Raw genomic sequence first — 19,621 nt, 5'->3', positions numbered from 1 at the left:
CTGTGACTCAGCACCATTTTGCACTAGTTGCAGGTGAGGTGACCTTGTCATGAGGACCTTGGTCCTCTTCATCCTCCTCTACATCTTCATGCCTGTTCCCCTCTTCAGGCCCTTGGTCAGGGGGTGGTGGTGGAGGGGGTGGGGGTTTGGTGCTGATCCAGACGTAGCACCAGGACGAAGAACAGCAGCCATGAATGCCATATGTTTTCAGCAAAGGCAGCAAAATCTGGAAGATTGCAATGCAAAGTAGACAGTGTTTTGTCAGATAGCCAGAAGCACAATGAGGATGAGCTCTTGGGTGTGGCCTTTTATAGGGGCGCAGGTGCATGCTTCGCGGACACCTGTGCTGTCTGCCCACTGATAAAACACCCCGAAAAGACTCAAAAAGTTCCCAAAAATATGTAGAAAGTCAGGGTCATTAGTCTGGGACATGTGGTACGGTGATTTTTTACTATAAAATACTGTGGATTGCCTGAAATGGTACTTTAAAAATGTTCAGGGACCCGGACAGTGTTCCCAATTCAGGACAGACACTCAGCGTGGGTGCGGTCACATGATGACGTCGCGAACACGTCCGCGAAGGGAACGGGTGTCTGCAGGACACCAAATGTACAGGAACGGCTGTGCTCATGCGCGTGGGTGTTCTACGGACAGTATTTGTGTCCTGAAACTAATTAAAAGTGCGACACAAGTGAAACAAACAGTTACAGACAGGCGCGATGTTCGTAGGACTTATGGTTGTGGTGCGCATGTGCATAGATGTTCTACAGGCAGTACGGACAGGAATAGTGCCCTCAGGACACCTGCATTTTGGATAATTATAGACAACCTGGACACTTTGCATAATTTCGGACTTTCCGGACACCGAGCGTGTTCTTAGAACAGTTTCAACTTGACTGTGGACAGTACGGATGGGTATAGTGTCCTTAGGACACCTCCGTTTTGGTTAATTACGGACAACCCGGACACCGCGCATGTTCTTAGAACAGTTTCAACTTGGCCGTGGACATTACGGACAGGCATAGTGTCCTTAGGACACCCCCATTATGGTTAATTCTGGACATTCTGGACACCGAGCGGGTTCTTAGAACAGTTTCAACTTGACTGCGGACATTACGGACAGGCATAGTGTCCTTAGGACACCTACAGTTTGGTTAATTACGGACAACCCGGACACCCCGCATGATCTTAGAACAGTTTCAACTTGACTGCGGACATTATGGACAGGCATAGTCTCCTTAGGACACCCCCATTTTGGTTAATTACGGACAACCCGGACAACGCGCGTGTTCTTAGAACAGTTTCAACTTGACTGCGGACATTACGTACAGGCATAGTGTCCTTAGGACACCCCCATTTTGGTTAATTACGGACATTCCGGACACCGAGCATGTTCTTAGAACAGTTTCAACTTGACTGCAGACAGTACGGACGGGTATAGTGTCCTTAGGAAATCTCCATTTTGGTTAATTACGGACAACCCGGACACCGCACATGTTCTTAGAACAGTTTCAACTTGGCTGCGGACATTACGGACAGGCATAGTGTCCTTAGCACACCCCCATTTTGGTTAATTACGGACATTCCGGACACCAAGCGTGTTCTTAGAACAGTTTCAACTTGACTGCGGACATTACGGACAGGCATATTGTCCTTAGGACACTCCCATTTTGGTTAATTACGGACAACCCGGACACCGCGCGTGTTCTTAGAACAGTTTCAACTTGACTGCGTTCATTACGGACAGGCATAGTGTCCTTAGAACACCCCCATTTTGGTTAACTATGGACATTCCGGACACCGAGCGTGTTCCTAGAACAGTTTCAACTTGACTGCCTTCATTACGGACAGGCATAGTGTCCTTAGAACACCCCCATTTTGGTTAATTACGGACATTCCGGACACCAAGCGTGAGCTTAGAACAGTTTCAACTTGACTGCGGACATTACGGACAGGCATAGTGTCCTTAGGGCACCTCCATTTTGGTTAATTACGGACAACCCGGACACCCCGCATGTTCTTAGAACAGTTTCAACTTGACTGCGGACATTACGGACAGGCATAGTGTCCTTAGGACACCCGCATTTTGGTTAATTACGGACATTCCGGACACTGAGCATGTTCTTAGAACAGTTTCAACTTGACTGCGGACAGTACAGACGGGTATAGTGTCCTTAGGATATCTCCATTTTGGTTAATTACGGACAACCCGGACACCGCACATGTTCTTAGAACAGTTTCAACTTGGCTGCGGACATTACGGACAGGCATAGTGTCCTTAGGACTCCTCCATTTTGGTTAATTACGGACAACCCGGACACCCTGCATGTTCTTAGAACAGTTTCAACTTGACTGCGGACATTACGGACAGGCATAGTGTCCTTAGGACACCTCCATTTTGGTTAATTACGGACAACCCGGACACCCCGCATGTTCTTAGAACAGTTTCAACTTGACTGCGGACATTACGGACAGGCATAGTGTCCTTAGGACACCCGCATTTTGGTTAACTACGGACATTCCGGACACCGAGCATGTTCTTAGAACAGTTTCAACTTGACTGCGGACAGTTCAGACGGGTATAGTGTCCTTAGGACATCTCCATTTTGGTTAATTATGAAAAACCCGGACACCGCACATTTTGATTTTTGATTTTATTTTATTTATAAAGCGCAAAAAAAACAGGCCCTGGGGCAACCGGGCGCATACTCTTAAACATGTTACAAAAAGCAGTAGTTACAGTAAGTTACAAAAATATACAGCATATATACATGTACATACTCTTAAACATGTTACAAAAAGCAGTAGTTACAGTGAGTTACAAAAATATACAGCATATATACATGTACCGAAGCCCCAGCCCACCTGGTGCCTTCCTGTTTGCTGCTCTTTTCCACCACTTCGCAAGCCCCGCCCACCAGGTGCCTTCCTGTTTTATGCTCTTTTTCACCACTTAGCAAGCACCACCCACCTTCTTAGCCCTGCCTCTTCCTTCCTGCTCCTAACTATTAGATCAAGGGCGTCTCTCGCCCGGGTGTCCTAAGCGAAAGGCAGATGAAGAAAAGGGGAATTCCTGTTTGGACCTGTTCGGACCAGGAGGACCCAGGGCCCAACTCCCTGCTCAGACAGCAGGTAGGCATGCACCAACATGTGTTACTCCCTCTGGTCCCCCTGTGATGTTCCCTTGTGCCCCCCCCCATTCTCGCACACAGGTGTTGCCTGTTTTGCTTGATTCTTCTACCCTGCTCCCCCCTCACCCCACTCAAGCCTACTTCTGCAGGAGCCTCTCCTGATACATTCTGGTTTCACCATCACCGTCTTGTGGACAATGCTGGATTTGACTTTTATGGACTTCATTCATTCATGGTGCGTCACCCTTTCTCAACTCTCATGCTGAACTTCTTTTGCATCTTGTACTCATGGTGGCCCTGAATCATGCTGTTCCCATCTTCATCTTGTATCCTGGCTTGCAACATTATGTGTTACTACTGACTTCTGCAATTGTATTCACTCTCCCCTCTTGCTTCTCCACTCTTTTGACTGCTAACTCTCTGTTCTTTCCTCCTTTCCCTTCTCCCTTTTCCTATCTCCTCCCCTTACTTTCTTCTATGCACTTACTCTATCAGAATTGTCCCTGGACCTAGTATGATAGCAACCTCGTCTGTCTCCTCCCCCCTCCCCTTACTGGTTTTTTCCTCCCCAAACCTCTCCAGCACAATCTGAAATGTCGTCAGGCCTAATATGATAGTTGCTTGTTTTGTTCCTCCCCTACCTTTCTGCACCCCTCACCCTCACCTCTTGTTTTTTTTCCGGCTCTACCAGAAATGTCATCAGGCCTAGTACTGTAGTCGCCTGTCTGTTTCTATTTCCTTCCCACTCTCCCTCTCCCTTCCTTATCTATGTTTTAGCTCCTGCACTATCTGAAATGTCGTCCGTCCGAGTATGATAGTTAATTTCACATCCTTACTGTTCACGGCCTGTAAGAATGTCATTGTTTTTTCCCTTGTTCCCTCCCTTGCCTTGAAGCGCTTTGAAACACATTGTGTATAGGCGCTATATAAATAAACTATCATATCATATCATACCATTAACAGCGTATAATACAGGGACAGAGCAGAGAGAAAATGTATATACAGTCCTGTACCCCACATGGAGTCTGGACTGTGTCAAGGTCTCATGAGTCTTGGGAGAGCAGCCATGTTTTAGCATTGTTCTTGAAGGAGTGGAATGATGGTTCAATTCTGATAGGTGTGGGCAAGGTGTTCCAGAGTTTGGAGGCCAGGACGGGGAAGCTCACCCACCGGCTTCTTGGAGTTTGCATCTAGGCACAATGAGGCTGTGAGTTTGGGCTGCTCTGGTAGGTCGAGTGGAGGTGTGGCGTGAGAAGGGAGCAGACAGGTAAGGTGGGGCGTTGTTGCTCAGATATTTGTGAGTCAAAGCTAGGGTTTTCAGGGCAATTCTTTGTTTTACCGGGAGTCAGCGTAAATCCGGTCTGACGGAGGAGATATGAGAGCAACTCGGGATGTTTAAGGCTGCCCTTAAGGCATTATTTTGTACAGTTTGCAATTTATTAAGGTTAGACTGACTGGTCCCTAGGTAGAGAGCACTGCAGTAGTCGATTTTGGCCATAACAAGAGTTCTGGCGAGTGTGATACAGTTGGTGGAGTTTAGGAAGGGTCTACAGGCAGTGATAAGTTTGCAGGTATAGGCCGAAGCTGACCTATCTGCATTTATTTGTCTGTTCAGAGAAAGCGAGGAGTCAAGATAGACCCCTAGCGTCTTAGTATCTTTGGAGACTTTAATGTCATTGCCGTCATGTTCTTAGAACAGTTTCAACTTGACTGCGGACATTATAGACAGGCATAGTGTCCTTAGGACACCCCCATTTTGGTTAATTACGGACAACCACGACACCGCGCATGTTCTTAGAACAGTTTCAACTTGACTGCGGACATTACGGACACGCATAGTGTTTTTCGGACACCCCCATTTTGGTTAATTACGGACATTCTGGACACCGAGCATGTTCATAGAACAGTTTCAACCTGACTGCGGACAGTACGGACGGGTATAGTGTCCTTAGGACATCTCCATTTTGGTTAATTACGGACAACCCGCACACCACACATGTTCTTAGAACAGTTTCAACTTGACTGCAGACATTAAAGACAGGCATAGTGTCCTTAGGACACCCCCATTTTGATTAATTACGGACATCCCGGACACCTGTGCTGTCCGCGGACATCTTAACTGCCTTTTTAAAAGATTTAACATGCTGTGAGTGGACCCTAAGTGAATTACTGCAAGAACATATTTGAAGTATAAATCTACAAATATAGTACTTTTTGAATTTTTAGTTCCTGACTGTTACTGGGCTAGATATATTAGTAAAGGAAAAAAGAGAGAGCCAGACATGTGATGTCATCAGTGATGTCATCAATGACATTTGTGATGTCATATTTGATGTCCTGGGTGTTAGTCTTAGCAATGCACGGTGGTGGCGCGAGGTATGGTTGCTTAGCTTACCATAACTGGCGAATTTCAGGGGGTTTTTGGTTTTACTTGAAACCATAACGTCCCTTTAACAAAGTTTTTTTACTGAATATGTATATATATATATTCATATAAAACAAAAAAAATCGTGCCAGACACATTGCAAATGCACTCTTCCACCTCTAACATGCACAACATTTCAGTAGTCTCAAGTCCTTAAGTGGCACACAGTCCTTTATTGATGGGTCCCTCGGCAGGGATTAAAAAAAAGGCAGTATTACGCGTTTCACGACACCTTGTTGCTTTATCATATATATTTACTGAATAAACTTTAGTTCAAGTGCAGTTAAGTTGACCCAATTTAATGCAATAAATCCCTTGAAATTCAGTGGATGTCGGCAGTGTTGGGATGCAAGCGCAACGTCCCATTTGGGGGAAAAAGGTTCAAGCTGCGCAAAGTGTATTAGCAGAAAGGATTGTTCATTTAGTATCAGTAGGTTGCTGTTTAGCATAACGGATTTGCACACGTGTAGGTGACGTTAGTTGTGACACATCTTAGAAACATCGCAAAGCCATGCATGATGATAAACAGAGCAACAACATAATGATGTGTTTAGGCTAGAACCAGGACGATGACTAACACGTTTGCAGCTAGCAGAAGTTACTTATGATGTGCTTTGGTTGAAGTAAGGAGATCTTGACGTTGTTGGTAAAACAGTGAGTTGGTTGCTGAAGTGTTTAGCATCAAGAAAGGGGTAGTGTTTTGGTGTGTAAGCACAAGGGCTATGTGCCCAATTAGCTAGAGTCCCGCTATGTTGGATTTAAGGCCCTGGTACTTGCTGTGCCGTCAGGTAGCAAGAGCAGAAGGGCCTGTGTGAAGCTGCAGCTCTGTTCATTTAATTGAAAAGATCTCCATCCTTAGCCCAGTGAGGGTTCAGGCACCCATGGTCGTAGGAAGACAACTGTGCAGATAGTAGCTAATTGTGTCAAGCCTGCAGCTCACAGAAGCTCAGAGTAGAATGTTGGGTCATTGGATTCAGATTAGGGCTGCAGCTGCAAGGGCTGAGTCTATGAGAACAGAGCAGGGTGTCTGGAGTGCCCAGATGTAATTCTAGATTTTGGAATAATACTACCCCCATAGAAATGCGGCCTGCCCATTTGAACTAGAGGTGGCTGCACAAATACACCAAATCAATAAGGGAAATTTATCCCCAAAGAGCGGTGTAGCAACTGTGTTTTTTACAAGCAACTGACCTCCCAGGGAGATAGGGTAGGAGACATGTTAAGGTTGTCTCCAGCTACCAGTCTTCCAGTACCTGTTTAGGGTGGTAGCTCAGGGGCAATGCGCGCGTCTTGGAAGCGAGACAACATGGACCAGCACAGGTTTGATCCCTGGATCTGTGGTTAGAAATCTCTGGGTATTAAGCACGTTATAAATAACCAATTACAATTACAAAGGATGTACCATGTTCTGCGATGGGAGTAGCAAGAGGGGATGCCAATTAGTTCAGCTGCAAGGTTGATAGGGCTATTGGAGCATGCCAGGAGGTCTGCGATCATGTAGAAGTAATTCTGTTACCAAGCAGGGTTGACCTTGTTGTTCACATTAGCTCTCTGATTGGATCTTGCCAGGGTACACACATCACATGATGTTCAATGCTACCTTAACCAATAAGGGAAGATTACTATTGTAACAATGTACCTGAGTATAATAAACCAATTATATTTATTTATTATTTCATTCATTTTGGTGCGCAAAGCCTATGGGGATATAGGTGCTAGTTACAGAAAGTGCATGATACAGTTTGTAAAGTGCAAGCAAATGTAAGTAGGTTACAGAAAAAGTTGGTAGGTGTGTGCAGACTGGCAAAGCCTCATCTCATGGTACGGGGCTACTTCAGACATGCAGACAAGAATAGGACACCATGTATATGTTTACACGGACTAACAAAGCCTCAGTTCATGGTAGGGGGGCTACTTCAGACATGCAGACAAGTATGGGACCAGATGGGTGTGTTTACATGGACTGGCATAGACTCAGCTCATGGTATGGGTGCTACTTCAGATGTGCAGACAGGAATAGGACAACATTAGTGTCTTCAGGCGGACTGGAAAAGCCTCAATTCATAGTTTGGTGGCTACTTCAGATGTGCAGAAATATATTGGGAAAAATCTGTGTGTTAACACTGACTAGCAAAGCCCCGCCTCATGGTACGGGAGATCATTCCGATGTGAAGACAAGCATAGGACAAAATTGGTGGGTTTACATGGACTGGAAAAACCTCACCTCATGTTATGGGGGGCTACTTCAGACATGCAGACAAGCATAGGACAACTTTTGTATGTTTTCACGGACCAGCAACGCCTCAACTCATGGTACAGCGCTACTGCAGCCATGTAGACAAGACAAAATGGGCAGCTTAAGGCAAAATCAGTGTGTTTAAATGGATTGGCATGTCTTACGTCGCCAAGAGGTCACACTACCAGCTGCACCTCCTCAGAGGTATTCTTCCCTTCCTCTCCTTCCCCCAGAAGCTCACTGTCTCCCGAGCCCTGGTTCTCTCGAAGCTGGACTACTGTAACAGCCTCTATCTTAATCTGCCTGCCTCCACTCTCCGCCCTCTGCAACTCATCCAGAACAGAACTGCGAGACTTGTCCTTGGCCTCAAGCCCGGGGACCGTATCTCTCCAGGACTGAAATCTCTACACTGGCTCCCAGTGGCTGCGAGGATAAAGTTCAAAACCCTCTGCATTGTCCACAAGGCCTTCTGGGGCCTGGGTCCTAAATACCTTCAACTCTCTCTTCCCAAACATCTTCCTTCCCGAGCCCTTCGCTCATCCGCCTCCAACTCCCTCAGGGTTAGCCGCTTCTCGAAGCAACGAGCTGGGGGTAGATCTCTCTCCGCGGCAGCGGCCTCCCTCTGGAACAGCCTTCCTGCCTCCCTGAAACTTGAGGAGAACCATCTCCGGTTCCGGAAGCACCTCAAAACCTTCCTCTTTGCTTCTGCTTTCTCTCTCCCTCTCCCCTGCTGAACAGCTAATTAATTCTTCACTGAAACTGCACTGATCCTGCAACTGGACCACTCTAAACGGCCTCGGTCCTGGGCCAAGCCACTCTCCACTTGCACTGATGCCCTGGAACCCTTCTGCACTGCGGGACTGTCTCTGTATCCCTACAGCCCCCCCCCCTTCCCCAGCACTTGTTCTGCACTTATCTTGCACTTGCCACCAGCTGGCCCTATTTATTTATTACTTTACGCCACTTACCTTGTACTGCACTTCCCCCCCTCCCCTTCCCCTTGCACTTTTCCCCCTCCCCCACCCCTGCACTTGCGCGATCTGAATGACACCTGGCCTAGTAGGATCGTTGTCTGTCTCCCATTGTTCCTCCCCTCCCTGCCTCGTCGCGCCTTGAAACACCTGTGTATAGGCGCGTTACAAATACCATATCATATCATATCATATCATACTCCATGGAGCACCCGGCTTCTACAGGCGTATAGACAGGCATACGACAGTGATAATAAAGTTATGTGGGTGGACACACAGATAAAACCTCTCCTCATGGTACGGGGGCCAATATTGGTGAGCATACAGGGGTATTGACAAGGGCAGGGGACTACAAGAGCAGGACAGACCACTCAGCATGATACGGGTGGCTGCAGATGCATTGCAGTGTGATCATCTGTAAGAGTAGGAAGTCTAATTCACAACTCATCAAGTATTCTCTGTAATTCCCCCACCATAAGGTAGACCTAATTTCACAACTATGGGTGGGTATGCCCATAAAAAGCAACAAAAAGCCCTATTTCTAAACTATGCCAGTTCCTTAAGGAAGAACTCTACTGACCATGTCAACAGCTGCTCCAAGGTCATGCTGGTGTGCCGCATATCTAATAGGGATAGCAGGGATGAAAATGCCCCTACACATAAGCTACGCTAAAAAGATTTATGTTTTTAAGAAAAGAAAATGTTTTTATTTTCTTGAAAAGCTTGTGCATTACTGCACCTAAGAACTGATCACTCTAAAAAAGATACATCCAAACAAATTCCTGTTTATGACCTTTATTCTGCCACTTACTTGTGTCCGTATCCCCAAATATCAATATAAAATCACCACCTAATCATGCCACAGAGCCATAGCACCCAAAAGGATACGCGTGATGTAGTCAGTCGACCGGTTCAGTGGGCAAACTTGCTTGTACCAACTTCTTCAGGACCTTTACAATGGGGAGCAACTTCCCATTGTGTTAAAGATAACTGAGAGTGCTGCATAGGATTATTCACTGCCACCTGTAGCTTTTACTGGAGGTACACATGGACCAAAACCTAAAAAGAAGAAGAGAAACTCACTAATCACCTTAATCTGGAGCTCTTTGATTCCATCAATCTGAATAAAACAAAACCTTATTTGTCCACGTGAGTTTATCCAATGCAGAAATTTCCCAAAAGTAATCCAAATCAAACAACCTTCAAATGTTGAGGATGTGACCAACAGCCTGAATAGTTTTCTACCTGCAGGTGTCCAGCGGGTGACAGTCTGTGATTCCTGTCCCAAGACTGGGATTGGGTGGGCCTGTTGGGCAGCAGGCTTAGTGAAGATGGACACACAGTTGACTATGTCTAAAACATACCGGCCTTGAGTAGGTTTTCACATGCTATGACTGACAATTCCCCATTCCTTCATGCCTCTTTGAGGTTTCTTTGTCTTGTACATGTTGCACCAATGAGGTTTCATTGCGACCCACTTGCCATGGCCTTAGGCACAGAGATCCATTACTCCCTGCCTAGGAGATGTGTTCACTGCAGGTGTAAAATTACTTACTTTTTTCACTCTCTCCCCATTTCTGCAGGATTCCCTCATTATTCTCCATTATAATACTGGCAACAAACTACACATAAGGGGACATTGGTGGTAGGATTTCCCTGGTAATCTCCAATAATGTTAAAACATTTCAAACTCTTCCTCGTCCTCATAGGCATAAGTGCTCTTTCCATGGTACCTCCACTCCCCTCAATTGCTTTTTTTACTCCCTGACCCTCTCCTGGCCATTACCCCCATTCACTATTTGGTTAGTGTGATGCATTTGTATTCTCTGAGGTGAACTTGATTGAAAAGTGAGCTCTGAATTGCAGAGGGGTTGTTGCATTAAATCTGATCACCTTAAATCTCTCTTAACAAATGGTTTTACAATTAATTTCAAGGGTTTTGCTGTACCTTAGTTTCCGGAGGTCCCAATAGCCATTGCCTTCAGCTGTGACCACTGTAGATATTCTACCAATAGTTTTGTTTTGGGCCAACTATCCATGGGCTTTAGCCATGGCCAGTGGCCACAGCCGAACATGTTGCATAGTTTCTTGCAGCCTCACTTTGTGCATGTTGCACCAATATCTTTCTTTTGGGCCCACTAGTCAAGACCACTGACCATGTCAAACCATTACTTTGTTACCAAACATCCATTGCCCCCTGCTCAGTAGATTTAGGCACTGCAAATGTTAAATCATGTTTCTAACTTCTTATTCCCATGATAAGTTCACAGTAATAATTTCAATTAACAGATATTCTTGCTGTAGAGTAGCGGTTCACTGATTCACGCGATAACAGGAAAAATTGCTCAGAAGAAAAAGTATTCCTCATCCCTACAGGTACTCGATATGTGTCCGCCTTCTTTTTTGCAGGGCCCCTCACTCCACTCAATTGATTTTTTCCCTCACTACCCTTCTCCCTCAAACCCATATCACTCATCAGTTTGTGTGAAGCGCATTCACATTCTTCCCCCGATAAACCAAACATTTTCCACCCATAACTGGCTCCCAAATCCAACCCCAAGTCCCCACCATCACATGGTGTCTTTTTTTCCTACTCCCAATCTGTGGCCTGAGGTGTTTGCTGTTGGTATTTTAATAGCACCTACGCCCAGGCCATCTAAGCTCTGTTGTTCAAAACAATCAATGTTCTCATAGGAGTGACTACATAAACAGAAGAGTTGTAAGTCTCTTCCTGAGGTCAAGAACATTATTAGACTCTGTAAGGTCTTGGGGAATTCATTCCAAAGTTTGATGGAATCATTTTTCCTCCTCCAAATAGCATTTTGAGTTTTTTTATGTGTGGCTTCATCCGGTAACATAATGGGAATCACTTGCATCAAACAAATACAAGGCAGAATTTCATTTCTGAAAAGCCTCTCTGCTGCAAAGAACCACTGTCGATGAATATATATATATATATATATATATATATATATATATAAAGGTTTTAAGGTGTAAGGAGGCACACCCATGTCTCTGAAAAACAATTTAAAAACTACTGGATAGATGTTTGAGACCAGTCAAGGAAACGAAGGCAATGATTTGTGCCCAAAATGTTTCTTATTTGGTCCAAATCTACAAAGCGGTTGTCGAGCTACGGATGTTCTAAAACTGCTCTTTTTCTCAATGGGAATAATAATGTATGTTGAAAACAATTTGTAACAAATTGTTCCCAAAATGTCCAGTTTGGAGGGGTACCTTTAAAAACCTTTGGTTTAGAAATTGACATCCAAACTCATACAGAAAGTCAAAGGTTATTAGCCTCTCTCAACCTCTCTGCTACAATGCACCAAGCACCAATACCGATATAAATGGTTTAAGGTGCAGTGGGGGGGGCACTCTGTCCTTTGTTGAAGATTTCAGAATCTACTGGATGGATTTACCCCAAACTATCCTAAAAGTAAGGCAAGGCTTTCATATCCAAATTGTTTCTTATTTGGTCCAAGTTTGCCAAGCCAAAGCCGATGTATGCCCATCCATTTGAACCAAATTAGTGCGAGTAGCTATCCACAATGATCTACAGGTGGCCTCTGATTACAAATGTGTCATCACACTAAAATTGTAAAAATCATATTTGCTTGCTGTCTCTGATGGACACGATGGTTGGTGGGATTGTAATTACCTGGTTTGTGTCCTTTTTGTCCGGGTTCGTGCAATTGCTTGCACTGGACCCTTTTCGCCATCACCATTCATGTGTGGAGTGCCTCAGAGTTCAGCTCTGCCACCTCTTCTTTTTAATAACCATTTCCACCAATTGGCACAATTTATTCATGGTCATAGCCTGCCTTTTTACTCTGAAGCTGATGGCACCCAGACTCTGATTGACTTGGGTCCAATCTCGGTCACTTCAGCGTCAGCCAGTTTGTTGTGGACCCGTGCCTGGCATTTCGTTGACACAAGCCTATCATGGATGAGAACGATACCAAAACCAGAGGTGAATCAGCCCATCTTTGGGGCCTCTACCTTGGCCCAAAGAGATGGGACCTCCCCTGTTCCCAATCCCATCATTTCTTAAATTGGGATTTTGTTTTGACCACGGTGTGGCCTTAATCCCTCACATCAAAAGAGTCGCAAGTTATTGAGTATTTGCCTTCAATATGCCTAATAAGGTTTTACCATTCCTCACTCTTGATCTTAAATCTACAAGCAGCCCCTGCTCCTATATCTTCATGCCTTGATTATTGTTACATAATGTATCTTGGCATTCCTAATTTAGGGTTAAATCGACCCCATGTTAGCCAGAATGTGGCTGTGGATCACACCTTGGGAGGAACTCTTTGTACACACGCGCCCCCCACCCCTCCTTGATTAAATGGTGCTTGTTCCATGTCTGTCAGAAATTCTTTGTTAACACCTATGTGTTGTCTAATGTGCACTACATAGGGTGTCTCACTTTCTGGTAACCACATTTAAATCTTCTGCATCAGCTTGGCCATCAAGGAAGCTTCTGCCAGATGGTGTTTTGCACGAATTTAAGACTCAAGTAGGGAAGCTGGTTCACTGTTTATTTGCTCTGCTCTATAGAGCTCTAATCATTGCCTTTGATTTGCTACTGTTGAGTTTCAGCTCATTTTCACTGCAATGTGACACCATCTGTTACATTTGGCAAAGCAGTTCAATTGGTACTGTTATGATTGCGTGTTGATATGCAGCAATAACCAGAGGGAAGGGACGTGAATTACTGTTTCAATGAGTTTAGACTTGATTATCTTGCCTAGATGTTCTGCTAAATGAATTTTTATGACAATAAATGGACTCCATCTGGTCTTTGTTCAGCTGAGCACATGCTTACAGGCTGAGGTGGTGTAGCAGGCTTATGTAGCTGAACAAAGCAGGGCAAACACTAACCATTCTTCACCTCGCATCCAGTGAAAGGGCTTCTGTTATGGGTGCAATTCTAGAAAATGTTGTGAATGCTTCCCAGACTAATGATCGGTTTTGTACATTTGTCAGCTCAAAAACGCACTCTGTTGTAATTAAGCTGGAGCAGCAGCACTGCAATTTGCAGTCACGCCATTCACCAAACAAAGTTAGGAGGAAACGTTCCAACACACTAGGAAGAAATAACTACAAAGATTAATTTCTGCAGTGTTTCACAGGGAGCGTGGTTCAAATCTGGGATTCCATGCTGCTGACACATGATTTGCTTGGCATGTTTCAAAGGTATCCTAATTCGTTAATCCTTTCTGTGTTGCTTTTTTAAATTAACCTAATTGTAATCTTTATTAGCACCTGTACCATGTTTTTATACAAAATAAATCTTAACCTGTAATTATACCATAAGGTTGCTTTATGGAATAACTATGAGAACACGCTGACACTTAAAGGGTGAATGTTATCCAAAACAAGAAAATATGTAAGATTCCCTAAAAGGGAACAGAAAGGAGGGGATTGTGTGAAAATGGATTTAGAAGATCATTGCCACGAGCATACTACTCTCTAAAGGATCATTTCAAATAGGCACGCCCAAACACTAGCATGCAAGTTTGACGCCATTTTCCGGCTTTGCTCCGGTCCTTATTGTGAGCTGTGAGCGCAGGAATTAATTTAAAGAAGACGATTTCTATTTCCTGGACTGTAGATTTCAACACGCATCACAAAGGCATCTATTAAATACGGAATATCACTGACAACGTTTGTTGATTTAAATTGAAAGACACTTATAAATAAAAGAAGGGAAGGCAGAGACGGTGTGCACTCTACACAACCAACAGTCACATACGCACATTAAGAATGCAGGTGGTACATGCAACTCTCATCGTAAGCAGCTATGCAACTCCAGCACGAGCAGCTATACTATGCTAAGTTATGCAAGAAACATACATGTTGAATATCTGGCAGTGTAAAATATAAGATGCTCAAAGTAAGGTTCACACAAATGATGACGTGTGTTAAATAAATGCCATCCAGGCTCCAAGGTTAGAAATAGGACCCGAAATATACTAAAATCACCCTAAAGTCGTTGTTTTGTGATTTGGAACATATATAGCTGTTCAATGTATAACTCTGTCAATCCTTTATCTTTATAAACGTTTTATTTAGCCTGACTGATAAAAACACTCTCTGGGCTGGATGGCGACCATGTCAGATTGCCTGGGAAAAGGTGTGGGGCACAGTTCACTCCTGCAGTTGATAATGACATGCAGTGTCCAATGTGATTTCCCCGGATTGGGATCTGCATGACACGAGGCGTTGGTGAATCAGACATTAATTGAAGAACACGAGGGAGTTCCGAAAATGTGTTTCCAGGTGGCAAAGCTCAGTGAGCAAGGGTTACTGGTTGGCTCTGTCACAGATGGCTGTAAAGAGAAAAGATATCGCACAGAAGATTAGGGTCCATCCTTAAAGGACTTTGAGATCTGTGCTTGTGTTTCTCTAGGTGGTGCTTTTGTTAGTTCAGCGAGACCAGGGACTTAATTTCACTGAAATGCCAAGGGTAGTGGAAGTGATGTCACATGACCCTTGAAGACATCACAGGAAGTGATGTAATTTCACCCCACCCCTAAGTGGCATCACAGGAAGCGATGGGACACAACCTTTCACCCCTTGACGAAACTAGGAAGTGGCATCACATAGCATTGTCCCTAAGTACACTACGGACAATATGGTTACGATATCACTGTAAAGTGATATACGTTTCATAAAAGAATGGCTCACCATATGTATTGGTAATATCAGTGTGTACAGGCCCATATTACCAAATTACTGTGAATGCAAGCAGACATCCATGGCCAAATGATAATGATGTGTTACTATATAGCACTTACATGCTTTAAATATACTTACTATATCACCCAACCTGTGTTGGTACTCATTTATCAAACACGGAAGGATGAAAGGCTGAGTTGGCCTTGCTGAGATTCAAACCTGCAACCTGCTGATCGCACACACATCGTTGGAACCAGCGTTCAACCCACTGAGCTATCTTACTGGCTAGAACTATGTTACCAGCAATAGTAAAATGAGTAATTACATGTGATATGATATGATATGATATGGTATTTATAAAGCGCCTATACACAAGTGTTTCATGGTGCAATGTCTGGATTTTCTCAAAGTCAGAAAGCAAATTACAATCTGTAGTGGATACCATTAAACTGGTAACAGATTTAACAGCAAGCCAGTTCATGTGCAGGTCTGGTGCAAAGATGTCACATGTCAAGCCTGCATGATCTACTTTTCAGGCTTCAGAGGTTGGCCTCACATAGCATCCCATACTCTGGGCACTCGTTACCTCATACATGCAAACAAACATCCTGAACAGCATGCCATGCAGATAGGACATATAGACAAATTACAACAAGGCATTATTTGAGACACAATTAAATCAAGGGACACTTTATGTGTTATGGTCAAACATTTCTACACTGTACACAAGCTTTTAGGCACAAGGATTTTGTCAAGTGACCAATGACACCGGGATGGAATGTATGATGATCATAACAGAGACAGCAGCAGAAAAAAACGTACAATAACTACAATTTGCAAAAAGCTAAATACATAATCCGAAATGGATGCTTATTCTACTCTAAATGTTTTTTGGAAGTTTGTGTCTGCATTGTGAATTTGAGGTGCTTAAGAACAGACTAAATCAGTGACTCGCCCCCTGAAGTGTGCCTGAACTAAACTTTTAATGAGTCTAGCAATTCTTGTATAGAATTTTTTGTTATTCCTATTCCTTCTTATTTAGGGTCACAGCACGGTAGAGGACTGAACAAGAAAGCCAGACACCCCAGAAACAAAGGGACAAAGAGCCACATGGTGCTGGCCCCAGCACAGGATCTTCCAGTAAAAAAATAAACATTTTTTTTTAAGGTAGCAAGGGAGACCACCTACCCCTAAATGACATCCCTGAGTGAGACTCTTTCAGTTGGTCGGCAGTTTTGCGTTTCGGATGAAGTAACGCTGCTATTGACATGGCTTGATGAACGAGTTTATTTTACATTTATAAGTCTACATATTGGTTTGCAAAGTAATTGTCCTACCTGTTCTGGGACTAGAGAATTTGTGGTGTAAAGTGCAATATCTCACTGTGCTATCAGTACATCCCAAAGAACAGCGGGAGAATTGGAATACTCCAAAAACAAATCAGATGGTCAGAGCATTGTCTTGCACATCATGTCACTCATACATCTGAGGGCATCACGGGCTGTTTAGGGCAATTGCTTGTGGTGCACACCATGGCATGCGAGGGAAGTAGACCCAGTTTTGGTGTATGGGTCTTCTGAGTTAATCTTTCACTTAATTGGGCTGGGACTTTGGTGAAGCACCATCACGGGAAGATAATTACAGGGGTTACCTGTTCTAGCTGTTTGTCATGCTTGGCTATCATTTTTTATTTCGGCTTCAGTGTGATTGCAAAACTCAGTGTACAAATGGTAGATGGCCAATGCTGGATGCCCCTCAAAAGTAACACGTTTTGAAAATGATGTATCAAAACTCTTCCCCCTATTGCTTCTACCGCATTTCTCACTGCCTGGTGTTTTTTCTTATATTCCCTCAAGCTGGCTTGCAACCTGTCTGTGGTCAATCATGTGTTATGCCACCTTTTAGGTTGCCTCAGTGGCCTAAATAAAATGACTCTCATATCTTTTTTTTTCTAAAGGAAAGAGGCCCTCATTGGGAAGACTCACTATTTGAAATGGCGCAGATTCCCCTGCCAACACGTATCTGGTGTTTCTTGAGGTCTTGTTCAGAAGGCATGCCACAGGAGGTCGAGCTGCACATCCCCCTTTTGGGTGGGTCCAATCCCGATTTGCATATGTTCTTTTCCCTTCTGTAATGGCATGGCAGGCTGAAACATTATAGTCGAGGGGATGGTTGAGAGCTTTGTCAGCCACTATTGATTGAATACGAACCTTCCAGTCATCACTCTCATGTGTTGCATGTATCACCCTGAGGTGGATGAGTGTGCCCAAACGTCGTCTTGGGATGGCTCCACCTATAGATCCAAGCTACAACTCATGAATGATGCCCAATGTGGTTGAATCATGTGAGATGTACTTTGATAGGTTCTTGATGTGTGGCTGTGGTTAGGAAATGTCTCTATGACTTCTCTATAGCTTGGTTCGTCCTGTGGTGGCCACTGTGTAGAGTCAAAGCTACCTCCACTGGCTACATATGGCCTGCCTAGACACTGCAGGGGATTGGGTGGCTCATACTGGTCAAAGTCTTGGGAAGAGAGGGTGATGGCTTGACTTTCTTTGGTGGTCAGGGCTGGAGAAGGCAAGTGTAGTGAGAGCTTTAGGGAGAGGGCACCAACACGGTTAGTTTGCTATCAGTTTGAGGGGTGATGAGTACTTGGTTTTGTTAATGAAAGTATCCTGGGTATTATTTGGCACATACTTCATTTTTGTTGATATTGTAGTTACCGTGCCCAGAGGTCTCATAATCAGGCTTGCCAGGTTTTGGGTCAGGTGGATCCGGCAACCAGTATTTTTCAAGTGAGTAGACTTAATGTCCATAATGTTTTGCACTATCTTTGGAAGTGGTTATTCTTTACTTATAAAGCACTTCAGGTGAGGTGAAGCCTTTCCCCTTTTACTTCTTCTATCTGGTTTTCTTTCTGGGTGTTAGCCATTTTGGAACTAGAGTAGGAGCATGGAGACATTTCTTTGTGAGATTTTCTTTGATGGCAGGATATGCAAATGGTGTGGAGAAATTAGAAATTGATGTTTTAGAATTTATTTACCAAAATGGTCTTGCAGAGAGCTCTGGAAATAGAGATGAGGGACAATTTTAGTTTGAATTGCCAAATAGGAGTGCATGGGATGTTAGCTTTTTGCAATCATAGTATTGTTAATGGTTTTGGGAAACAAATCAGGTGAAGAAAAGAGATAATTAAATTTCCGGTGGGTTCTTTGACAGAAACACAAATAAAGTTGTGGTTCTGAAATAATATAATGAGACCATGTCTCAACAAAATTTGGAAGTATGGATAAGGAGGCTTGTTGAAGAAGTGATGGAGCAAGGTGTTGGAGGAGGATGGAAAATGGAATCGTATTTATAAGTCTTATGTAAAGATGGAACGATATGTGAATTGTGAAGGAGGAGTATTTATTTGTATTTAGTAGAGAGGTGGAAGAAGCAAATCCATATAGGAATTTAAAGACAAGGCATAGAAAGTTGAAGAGAAGTTGGGCATCAAATGAAAACCAATGGAGATTGTTCAAAGCATTGGAGATAGAGTCCCTAGGGGAGAGTGAACTAAGAATATATGCATATATGACTAGATAGAATGAAGAAGATCAAGACTATAGGCAGGGAGACCCACACCCAAATGTAATAAGAAGTTTAGAAACATGGAACGTGAGGAAGCAGCAAGTCTTCCGAATATGAACGAGTTGAAAATGACAAGAGCACAACATTGAGGATAGGTGAGAGCAGAAAGACAGCGCAAGGTCGAACTTAACACCTAAATTGCCGGCAGAAGTAGTAAGAGGGAGGGAGGCAGGGGTAAAGTAGATAGAGGTGGGGTTAAAGAGGGAGGAACAGTAAAAGCAGGAAAGACAAGGACCTCTGTTTTCAAAAAATTCAGGTCTAGGTAGAACATTTGAAGGCATTCAGGATTGGATGGAGAGAAACTATAACCAAAAATCGTCCTATCAGGACATGGAGAGAAGACAGGCCGAGAGTCATTAGTGAACTGAGTCTGAGAAGGAGGAAAAGCAGAGGAAGATGTGAGAGTCATCTGCATACAATTTGTAAGAAATGCCATTTGCATAGACAAACGCCTCAAGAGGAGAGGTATATAGAGAGAAAAGAAATGAACTGAGCACAGAACTTTGGAGTGCACTGTGAGAAAGAAGGAAAATAGGAG

Source organism: Ambystoma mexicanum, chromosome 6p (assembly GCF_040938575.1).
Source record: "Ambystoma mexicanum isolate Mex_15411 chromosome 6p, UKY_AmexF1_1, whole genome shotgun sequence".
Classification (NCBI taxonomy): domain Eukaryota; kingdom Metazoa; phylum Chordata; class Amphibia; order Caudata; family Ambystomatidae; genus Ambystoma; species Ambystoma mexicanum.
The sequence above is the reverse complement of the archived record's forward strand: the minus strand, read 5'-3'. Positions refer to the sequence as shown.